Consider the following 12,820-nt stretch of genomic DNA (forward strand, 5'->3'; position numbering starts at 1 on the left):
CACATATGTCACAACTTGGGTACACATGTGTGTGTGACATGGTATGACACTATGCTGTGGGTGATACTGTTGATATCAGTCATTGGTTAGCATTCTGGTAGTGTACATAACCTCAACAGCCTGATTTTAACCAAGTGTTTGATGATGTCTTGACAACTGACACACAGCTGTAGGATACACAGTAGCATTAGAATCTTTCCAGTATTGTACTATACCAGTTACCAGTGGTAATGACCACCACACATTCCCGTGACCACTCCTGTTTGCCATGTGTCCGTCCTAGGTACAAGCAGACACACTAGGGATATGTATGTCCACATCTGGTGATGCATACAGTGGCCTACAAAGCATTCCCCGGATTAGACACTTATCCTCCACGAGGGTATCATACAGACACATACCTGTTGACAAACCCATGTTGTGAAGCTATGAGCCAACAACAGCATAGTCATCCACATTTACTACACATAGTATCCTGATAGTACCACATTGGTAGTAGCACGCAACATGTAGCAGGGGTACCGATGTGTACAAACAGCTGCATGTGATTTCATCTGTCCTTTGATATCCACATTCTCAAAGCTATGCTGATGTCCCTCAGTGTATCACATAAGCAATAAGGGGTCTGTATGCATATACACGGAGTTGTTGTATACCTACAATGAATGGCCATTATTGACAGACTGTGTTGTGTTTGAACATATCTGTCATATGTCACAGGCATACACCCACACTCACACTATTCTATAACAACTGTCATGTGTGTGTGTGACACAGATGACCTAGGGCACAGCTCACTACAGTGTCTGGACTTGTCACATACATACATATGTGAGCTACGGTCCAAGAAGCAGCAGCAAAAACTGTCAATGGTAACAGATGTAGTCGTGTTGACAGCAGGCTTCACACCTATGAAGTGAATGAGGTCACATGTACATATATGTCTTGGCCACACAGTTACCAAGTTAGGTCACATGTACATAAGTGTATTTGCCACACAGATACCTGCAGTGTGCAATGCACATACTGTTGTTTTACTGATATGTCATACAGTAGTAAAAGCAAAACCCACAGCACATTGCTCAACAGTGTCATACACACACACTCAGCAATTACCTACCTATGTCATGATACTAGACAGATATGCATTACCACAACGCGCCATATGCTTTACTGGGAGTTTTCATTTCCACTGCTGTTTTTGTGGGATACTGACATCATCAAACTGGCCAAAGGGGAATTCACCTCTTTCAATGTGTTTTCACAGTCTCCAAAAAGGCCACTCTTCTCATAAGATTACGCACACACACACACTCCCCACATACACACACACTCACACGGAGCATTTGCAGGACTCAAACTCCTATCTATGTTATGATACGAAGGAGATACGCATTAACACGACGCGCTATATGCTTTACTGGGAGTGCTCATTTCCAAAGCTGTATTTGTGGGATACTGACATCATCACACTTGGCAAAGAGGAATTCACCTCTTCTAATGTGTTTTCATTGTCTCCAAAAAGGCCACTCCTCTCAAAAGGAATCTCCCACACACCCATTCACAGAATTCGAACCCCTACCTAACGATGTTAGAACACTAGGGAGATACGCATTAACATGACGGGCTATATGTTTTACTGGGAGTTTCCATTTCCAAAGCTGTATTTGTGGGATACTGGCATCATCACACTTGGCAAAGAGGAATTCACCTCTTCTAATGTGTTTTCACAGTCTCCAAAAAGGCCACTCTTCTCAAAGGGAATCTCACACTCAGCATTTGCAGGATTTAAACCCCTACCTATGTTATGACACTAGGGAGAAACACATTAACACGATGCGCTATATGCTTTACTGGCAGTAGCCATTTCCAAAGCTGTATTTGTGGGATACTGACATCATCACAATTGGCAAAGAGGAATTCACCTCTTCTAATGTGTTTTCACAGTCTCCAAAAAGGACACTCCTCTCAAAGTGAATCTCACACACACACATTCACAGGATTTAAACCCTTTACCTAACTATGTTATGACACTAGGGAGATATGCATTAACACGACACGCTATATGCTTTACTGGGAGTAACTATTTCCAAAGCTGTATTTGTGGGATACTGACATCATTACTCTTGGCAAAGAGGAATTCATCTCTTCTAATGTGTTTTCACAATCTCCAAAAAGGCCACTCCTCTCAAAGGGAATCACACACACACACACACACACACACACACTCAGCAATTGCAGGACTTAAACCCCTACCTAACTATGTTATGATACTAGTGAGATACGCATTAACATGATGCGCTATATGCTTTATTGGGTGTTTTAATCTCCACTGCTGTATTTGTGGGATACTGACATCATCAGACTTGGCAAAGAGGTGTTCACCTCTTTTAATGTGTTGTGAAAGTCTACTCCTCCCAAAGGAAATCATACACACACAGACACATATACCCCCATACAGCAATTGCAGGATTCAAACCCCTACCTAACTATGCTATGATACTAGAGAGATACGCATTAACACAACACACTATATGCTTTACTGGGTGGTTTCTGTTCTCCTGCTATATCTGTAGGATGCTGACATCATCAGACTGGACATGGAGATGTGTGTGCACTTAGTGTTATGCAGTCCCAGGAATGAACCTTGTGGGTCAGCAGGTGTGAACATCTTGAACAGGAATCCACAATTCATAGCTTGTGTGATCTATCTGTGGACAAATTGCCATTCCTTCATATGACAATACATATTTATGCACAGATTGTTGGTTTTGTGGATACAGCATGTGTCTGTGATGTTGATAAAGGGCTATTCAAAGTCTATGTGGGGCATGTGTTGCTCCTTTCAGTGATGTATGTCCTGGGTGGCTGCCTTGAAAAAAATCTAGCAGGTTTGGGGAACATGATCTGCTCATTAACATACCACAGACGTTTGGGTTGTGTGTTTGTCGGATTACAATAGCTCTGTCCCTGACTGCAATCATGATGGACTCCATGGCCTAGCAGTTTGGACTTCATAGGTTTATAGGACTATAGTTCCCATGGTCTGTTGTGCACTGACACTTGTGGGGTGTGCCACATGTTGCTGTAACACATTCAACAGTGTAAGATCCTGTAGAGAGTGTGAGGCTCAACAGACTGTTCAGGTGCAGGGTCTGTTTGCTCTGTTGTTCACTTATGACATATATGGGGAACAATGTTATCCACGTGATGGGATTCATTTGACTGTCTGACAGGTTGTCGACATTGTCAGTCAGGTGCAGTTGACCCTGACGCAGGACATATATGACTGTACATTGCTATTTCTGACATAGTTGAAGGAGGTGTAATGTTTCTGTCTGTACTCCTTCGCAGATAGTCTTTCCAAAGCAACGACAAACCTGAACACTAAACCCCTGTTATACTCTTTTACACACTTAACACACTACGGATCCTTTGTGATCAGTCAACAGTGCATGTCATCATTATATCCTGGCATGTCCAAAGGTCGGTTTCGTGTGTACTCTCCAGTCCAGCTGGTGCATATTGGAATTTTGATACATTGTTACAACTGCCTTATGTACACAGAGAACCCCGTCATCCTACCAACAAACTCAGATATATGTGAGAGATGCAACTGTATAGACAGACAGGAGGCTGAGCTCTCCCAAGCCGTGACTGGCACAGTCTATCAGGTGGTGAAGGTAACTATGCACACAACAAATCCAGTCTCACATGGCCCTATGACAACAGCAAACCAAATACATTACCACACAAAGACATACTCGGAGACTCTAAATATACTCTGTCTAAGCAGCAGAGACATCCAAAGCAGACACACAAACAACTGCTAACCCACAACCATACACACATATCACATAGTTCACTAAGTCAGTGTGCCACACAGTCACTGCCCTTAGGCCTACACAACACACCTAATACACTTGTAATAGGTGACTGTAATTGTCGGTCACACTGACATCCCACTCACCAGGCTGAACAAGGAGAAGGTCACTTTGTGCTGTCTGCTGGTTGCCAGGATCTGCCACATGACACATGCACTCTTGTCAGTCCACTGCAAGTACAAATATGGCTCCATCATTGGCCATGCTGGGGTGTAAACCCTCAGACATCCCTCCCTGGACTACATGACAAGAGACATAGAGGAGCTCTCTGATCATGTAGCCCAGGCCAGTATGACCCTGACCTTGTGTAGCATCTTACCCTCACCAAGAATTATGTCACAGTATACAGACAAAATGATCACTTTTAACAGTTGGCTAACATATTGGTGTCATTCAAAGGGGATCCAGTGTCTGTCAGCCTGGGATTACATGCTCGACATGCCACGTAGATTCGCTATGGAAGCCATGCACCTGTCACCCCTAGGCTTTCACAGACTGGCTAAGGCTCTTGCCACACCCATAGTGGATGTTTGAAGTGAGGTTCAGAAGACAAAACCACCTCCATAGACATTACAGGGTAAAGGAAACGGAGAGTAATGCTGCTCAACAACAGATGTCTAACTCAGAATGCATGCACTCAGGACTCACATCAGTATGGAGACTGTCGATATATGTGCAGTAACAGACCCCTGGTTCAGGCTCCCAAAAGCACACCAGCACTACCAGATTTTACTTCATACCATGCTTTTCGGACACAAGACTCACACCGGACAACAACAACAGGGGGAGTATCCATATACATCATACATACACACACCTCCGTGTTGGTAGCACTGCACAAAGCATTGGAGAACGTACAAGTGCAACTGACAGTGGGCCAAACTGCATTTCAGTTTGTAGACTGCTACAGACCTCACTCCCAAACTCGGGAACAACACTCGGTATTCCTGGGAACACTGGGGAATGTGAAGGTCTCTCCAAACAACATTATATTGTGAATATAAAGACGGAGGCAGACCAACATGACAAAATAAAATCAAAAACAGGTTTATTAAAAGATGAGGGCTTTCGCGTACTTCCAAGGTACGCTTCATCAGATCTCTATTATATTGTGTGACTTCAAATACACAAACATTGACTGGGAATACTATTCAAGCACTGACACCCTCGCACAACAGTTGCTAGGAATGTTAGACTCAAATGCTATGGCAGAACTGGTCACCACGACCACATGGGTTTAAAATATATGGGACCTGATCATCACCAACATGGGAACTCTATGTTCCACACCAGAGGTATACCCCTCATTGTTAAGGTCAGAACATACATTCATCTCACTGGACATACATATCCCACACACACACACACACATCTTAGGTGATCTCAGTGAAGTACTTCTTATGAGCAAACGTCACACTTATACAAACCGAGGTGGTATCCATCAAAGACCCTGGGACAGTGTTAATTATGGCTCAGACCACTTAATCCTTTACAAACCCATTCTATGGACAACTACTGGAATGCATGGATCATACTATCACAGATAACTACAAGACTCACTCCTCCAAAGGCAGGGGACCTGTCTGGTGGACCACGGCCATTAATGAGCTATACAAGGACAGGAGGAGGCTACTACGTGATAGAGCACAATCCCAATCAGGAAGGCATCTCTGATCAGTACTATGGAATAGCTACGATCACTGATTGATTCATCTAAGGGCCACTTCTAATGGACACTTGCAACAGACACTATGGACAATCACAAGGCCTTCTTTAGTTATGTCAGGGACCTGGTGGGAACTCACAGATATGCTGTGAGTTACTGCATAATGACAAAACATACAGTGAACCCACTGACATTGCAAACATCCTGGCAAACAGGTTCAGTGGAAATGTTTCACCACCATCCCCCCTGCAGTGCACATGTCCATCCCAACAGGGTGTAGCCTCCCTGACATCACAGATGAACAGGTGAGCGCTGCCCTCTCCATAGCAGACAACACATCATCAATGGGACCAGACGGTGTCCTGGACTGTGGCTTACACAAGATTCATGATGAAATTCACACTCACATTATGTCACTGTTCAATATCAGAGTTACTACAGGATATGTACCCAAGGAATGGCATACAGCAACAGTGTTCCCACTCCACAGTGGTGGTGCCACAAGGGATGCTGGACAATATCACACTATATGCCTAACTATCCTGGTCTGCTAAGCTATGGAGCGTATCATCATGGAACACATACACATAGACATTGTGAACCTACAGACACTGGATCCTACACAATTTGGCTTTGTTGTGGGCAAATCTTGCCTCTTGCACTTGTTTGATGTCTTTAAACAGTTAACAGGTCCATAGACATACAGAGGGTTGTCCACACAGCCTACCTGGAGCTCGCACAACAGTTCAACACAATACTCCACTCAGCCATTATACAAAAGCTCACCGGCTTCAATATCTACACATATGTCACAAGATGGATTGCTAACTGGATCATGGATAGCACCCACATGGTCAGTATTGCAGGTGCCATGTCTGACTGTACACCAGTTACATGTGGCATCCCACAGGGCTCAGTCCTGGGACCTCTTTTGTTCTGTATATATTTCTGAGACGTACTGGCTAACACAGGAGGAATATGGCTGACCATGTTTGCAGATGACTGCAAACTGTGTGCCATAATCGACTCCCCAGCTGGCACAAGCATCCTCAAAAAGGGTCTCACAGAGATGGATAACTGGTGCCAGAGCCATGGCCTACAGCTACCTTCCTTTAGATGCATAGTCATCACCTTTGGTAATAACAACGTGCCCACACATTACCACATAGGTGATGATACATCACGTACGGTATTTGTGATTTGGGGACATGAATAGTTCATACTCTCGCCTTTGACATTCACATTACCAATGTTGTTGGACACACCTTCAATATAGCCGACCTTATCCTATAGAGTTTTACATCTAGATCAGGTGGGGTCATTATGCCCCTATACTCATCAGGCCTATGCTTGGATACAATGCCCCATTTTGGATGTACCTGCAGCAACTGTAATGTCCACAAATGTACCTAACCAAGTGGATCTAGGGACTCACACAGATGGTATGCGCAGTTTGGCTATGGTGACCCCAGCTCTCCTCAGTTGCTTACTGCCAACTTGGATGCAATCTGTGCCTGTTCTTTGAAGCCATATCCATCACAGCATTGATGGACAGGCTCCACATCAGGATATCAAAGTCCCTTACAGTTACACGCTCCAGGGACGGGAACGTCAGCACTGATGTTAATAGGACATGCTGGAGGGGCAGATTCCCATCCCAGAGGCTCCACTCACTCGGGAATGAGATCCCAGTCCCACATATGCAGAGACCCACACTGACCACCTACAGGTGACATCTTGACAGGTGGATGGGTGATCGTATGTTTAGCCCTGGGATATGTTCTGGGTCCCTGCTAGACAGAGGCCAAATAAAATGTGCATATGTGGGATATCTTGTGTGACCTACTATTCACAGGCACAGTCTACTAATCTAGCAGGGTTGCAAAATCCAAACACACTGTGGCTAGGCTTATACATGCCCTAGGGCAGATAGCCTAGTGTCAACCTTTGAACCTATGCTAATGTTCGGGATGCACATTGTTCAGTGATGGTACTGATTGCAGGTTTTGTTTCTTCTTTGCTTTCCCACTTTCTATGAACAACCTAAGTATCTGCATAACATATTTGATTATGACAGGGTTTCACTATATTATATATGTGTCTGTTGTCATATCACTGTGTGCACATGGTGGATTAGTGAATAGTGCAAAGTTCCTGGGTTGACACATGCAACTGATGAATATGTGTGGCCCACTGTTGTACTCACACATGACATAAGTGTGTGAGCATGCCCAGTTCAGACTTTCAGTGTTTTGTTGCCTGACATTTGTCTCATATATTCAAGTGTGTAAGCATGCCCAGTGTGACCTTGCAGTATGTTGCTGTCTGAGGTCCACTACATTTGTTGACGTGTGTGAACATTACCAATATTAACATTTATACTATATGTGTGTTGAATATCAGGCTCTATTCTTACTGAGGCCTCAAGTTTGTGTCTTAACTCGACAGGGATTATGCTATGCCAGCAAGGTTTCCATGAGATACTTTGAATAGACTTATCAACATTTTTTCATACAAGCTGACCATCAACATACTGTCATGGTTTAGTGGTTCTGTACTATGACTATAGTGCACTGTATCTTGGGTTCAAGGACTGTCACTGCTTCATATTTTCATACATGGCAGAACAGACTGCTTCAAGAAAAGTGAAGCAAATATGAACATGTTTACCTGCTTTTGCTGAACTATGCCCAAATTTGACCAGACTTGCACAACATTGCTCAATGTTGACCAACATTGCTGAACAGTGCCCAGTATTGCTCAACATTGCCTGTAGTTGTGCTACTTAGTGTGCGCAATTTTGTTTACATATACTAAATAGTAGTGAGAGCTGTTTAGCACTGCCTTATATTGCTTAACACATAGCAATCATGCCTCAGGTGGTGCTGCAGGGCTGCCTATGTCAGATGCACATTTTACATGCCCTATACATGTTTGTTAACAGGTAGTGTCAAGTTAGGCATCCCTTTTACTATATGTGTGAGTCGGAGAGAGGTATCATTTCCAGGGTTCCTACTGAGCCAGTGTATATGCTATGTGTTGCCTCTTTGCCAAGGCCAAAGCATACTGGGCATGCCTCCTTCTGCCTACTGGGGCAGGCTCAGGTTGTTCCTCCTCTGAGTCATGCTCTGCCTGTGATGTCCTTGGCAATGGTGGTGGGCTGTTGTGCCCGGCCCTATGCTGCTCCTGCTGCAGCTGTTTTCACAGGATCATATTGTGTAGCATAGCACATACCATGGCTATTTGGGTACATGTAGTTGGTGAGTACTGCAAGGCTCCACCAGACGTGTCCAGGCACCAGAACCATGACTTGAGCAGCCCAAACACACGCTCGATTATATTTCATGTTTGTGCATGTGCCTCATTATGGCATTCCTGTTCAGGTGTGTGTGCATTTCTGATGGGTGTCATCAGCCATGGCTCAAGTGCATATCCAGCATCCCCCATTAGGTGACCATGAGGGATGTACCCATTGGCAAATGTCTGGTACAGCTGTGTCAGATGCCAGATATGGGAGTCATGGTAGCTTCCAGGGCAGCCAGCACACACATTCATTATTATGCACTGGGCATCACACACAACTTGGCAGTTGATGGAGGGGCAACCCTTGCGGTTATAGTAGACCCTACCCCGCTCACCAGCTGGTGCTTTGATGCAAATGTGCGTGCAGTCTATTGCACCCACTACCTCAGGGTATTCCGCTATTTGCTGGAAGTGATGCATATTGCTGGCAAATACCTCACTGGAATTGGGGAAATATACATGATCACCGACATGTGCTGACATGGCATTCAGGAACTGGTGCAGTACCCTGGATGCTGATGCCTGTGAAATCCCCATCATATCGCCAGTTGGTCTCTGGAAGGTACCTGTTGCTAGTATTCTTAGTCCAACACATACCTTGGTTTCGACTGGGATGGGTTCCCCTCTGTTTGTTCTGTGTGTGAGGCGTGGCCTGCACAGCTCAACAATTTGCTGCATGAGGTCTCTGTCCACTCTATAGCGCTCCACTATCTCCAGCTCATGTAGCCCCTGGTAGGTTACCCTAGGCCTGTACACTCTTCTCCGTCTCCTCACTGTGGGTTGCTCAGCAGCATTCGCATTGTCACCACCCACAGCATGTTGCATATGTCGCCTTATAACAGCAATTGCAGCCCCTAACATTTCTTTGTCTGAGTAAAGCTTTTTCAGTTTTCACTTCTATTAGCTTACTGCAGTGTTGCAGTGTCTCTGAGAAAAACATAGTGGAAAGTTGTTTGCTGAATTTTAAGTGCTGGGCTGGGCTGGGCTAGTGTACTGCCTGTGTAATTGCCTGATTCTGATTGTTTTCACCTGCTAGCTCTGTTAGTACTCCCTGGTTAACTTCCTACTATTTGTTGTGCTTCCTTTTCCCTTTCTGTTTCCTCAGGGGGGCAGCACCGTGCACACAAGTGCAAACACACACACACCAGCTCACACACGCGCACACATGCTTATACAGGCTACAACTTGCTTATTCTTGCTAACGCGCGCACAGGCGCAAACGCGCTTACAGGGGTTTCAACATCCTTACACTTGCTTACTCCAGCTTAAACACGTGCACACAGGCGCACACGCGCACACACAGGCTTACCCGGTTTTACAGGCGTGCACACGTGCGCATACACGTTGCAGGCATTGCTACAAGAAACTTGGTGTTGTTCACAGCATACACCTTCAATTTTCTTGCCTTTAGCTTGGGTACCTATTGACACACCTCTTCCAGTGATTAGTATCTGACAGCAGACACATGCCACTCTACTCCAATGTGCTTCACTTCTCTCAGACATACTCCCCTTATGATGTCACCTATCTTCTACTCTGTTACACCCCTTATCCTACTCCTACACTACAATGACTGTGCTCTTTTGCTATGTAAACTTGTGATTCACTTTCCTTACCCTCATTTGCATAGGATTGCCTACTAATGCTTGGTTACAACTCTTAGACTGAGCTTCCCCCCTTAGCAACCTCTACTCGGTAGCCATGTTGTCTTTGGACTGCCATTCCCTTGCATTGTATATTAAGGATAATGGTAAAATCCACATGTATGCATTTTAATTATTGGTTTTCTGGTTTTTAGAGCACACCGCATTTGCGCTGCGCTACATTTAAATATCGGTGAGCGGGAAAAAAAATTAATTTATTTTATTTTATTTTTGCATCGGTGGACATTGTCAGTGGCCGTATTTTTGGCCATTGGCATGCTTCCTCGACTGGATGCATCCTTTTTTTTGAGCTGTCATGGCTCTGTTTTGCTATTTGCAGAACCGTACTCAGTTGTCAATGGAGTACATTTCTGCAAATAACACTACTCTTACTCGGACAGGTTAAGGTTTCCTGAATCACAATTTTACCTCATTTGCATGCCTTTCAGCAGCAAATGAGGTAATTTCCATATCCTAGCCCTGTCCGTGTAAGAGGAGTTTTAGGAGCTCTCTTACACACCCCTGTCGGCTGTTCCTGGATCACTTGGAAGACATGTTGGCTGCATGGAGTCTTACTCTACTCTTAGACTTCGTGCAAGCCTTCGTGAATCCAGCCCCAAGTAACCTGATTAAAGATATTCTGTATAAAAACTGGGTTATCCTGTCCAGCAATAAAGATGTGCATGCTAAACTGGAAGAGCACCCTATGATCGTATATAGGAAGGGTAAGTGTCTAAAAAATATTTTTAAGACAGTTAAACAAGGTGACTAACATGTAGTAAATGATAGTATGAAGAAATGTGGGGCCTGTAACTATTGTCCATTTATTTATGAGGGGAATAAATTCACTGTGAATAATGTGCAAGTAAAGTTAAAAAAACAAATGTGATTGTAATATTGAAAGGGTGGTATATTGTGCCTTATGTAATAAATGCAGAGGATTCTACATTGGAAAAACTGAGAGGAAAATAAAGAATAGGATATATGAACATTTGAGGGACATAAGAAATGGAAAGGAAACAAATGTCTTGGCTAAACATATCTTGGAATTCAGTGATCATGCTTTTAAGTTTTTTATTATTGAAGTATTAGAATATAGGGCCGGGGGGGGTCCTTGGAATCTTCTTTTAGGAAAAACAAGAAACATTATGGCAAATCAGGACCAATGCAACAGAATGGCCAGGGTTGAATGAATCCCTGTCTATGACATGCTTTTTAAGGCTAAAAGCTTTGGAGAGATAGCTGAATGTATATATGTATACATTTTTTTAAAATGTTTAATTATTTTTTAATTTTTATTATGTGAGTGGCTATAGTGGATTTGTATTACTGTCTCTTTAAAAAGAATGATAATGGTGCTGTGTTAAACAGTGACCTTCATTGGTTATTTTATTGGAGGCGTGGCTGTAGTTGACTTTAAAATCTCTATCAAAAAATGTGATGTTATTCTGAGGAAGTTTCTGACTAGACAGAGACGAAAGCGCTTAAGCTATTGTTATTCATTCATAAGGAAAGTTTTTATCCACAAAGACATCTGGATTGTGGATATTTTAACAGAGTGTTTTGTGTTTGTGCACAAGGACCAGTATTGGTATTGTGTGTATTTGCTTTTAAACTATTTGACTTTGGATTAAATTTTGGAGTATTGAGTTTGCCTTCAGCGTGCTGCATTTTTCATCAGTTTAACTGTGTTCTCTGTGATTGAAATTTGACAGCATGTTCTACCAAACGATATAGCAAATGGGAGCTGTTTGTACACCAACTTTTTTTACTCTTGTCTTAAATGCTTGGGACAGAACTTGTATCCATATGACTTTTGGAAAAGCATATGACCTTGTGCATATTATACAAATGACTTATTTTTCATATGGCAAGGAAGTAAAAGAGATTTGTTTTTCCTTCTGAAAACATTTCATTTCGATCATTATTCAAGGGTGCATTTATTTTATGCAAATGGGCTTATATAGTATAGTGTCATAAATTGTGTGATTTTTTTGCCAGTTTAATTTCTAATTAATTCTGCATTAAACAAAAGGATTGTGCTCAGTTTCTTGGCTTTGGCTTTTGATTCTGTGTGGTCTTGAGGTGGAACTTTTGATTTATACACTGTGTACAAGCAGAAAAGTGTTTTTCTTATTGTCCTGAACTTTAAGAATGTTAAAAGCAAACGGAGCATTAATGCTACATAGGTCATACTGTCACGTAACAAAAAAATTGACATAAACAGCAAATTTATATATTTGCATGTATACATCATACTAATATTATAGTTTTCTTGCAATTAGATTATTTTTTCTTGTTAATATAGCCCTGATTTAAAGTAG

The sequence above is a fragment of the Protopterus annectens genome, chromosome 7.part1, assembly GCF_019279795.1.
Source record: "Protopterus annectens isolate FY-2018-M chromosome 7.part1, PAN1.0, whole genome shotgun sequence".
In the NCBI taxonomy this organism is placed as follows: Eukaryota; Metazoa; Chordata; order Ceratodontiformes; family Protopteridae; genus Protopterus; species Protopterus annectens.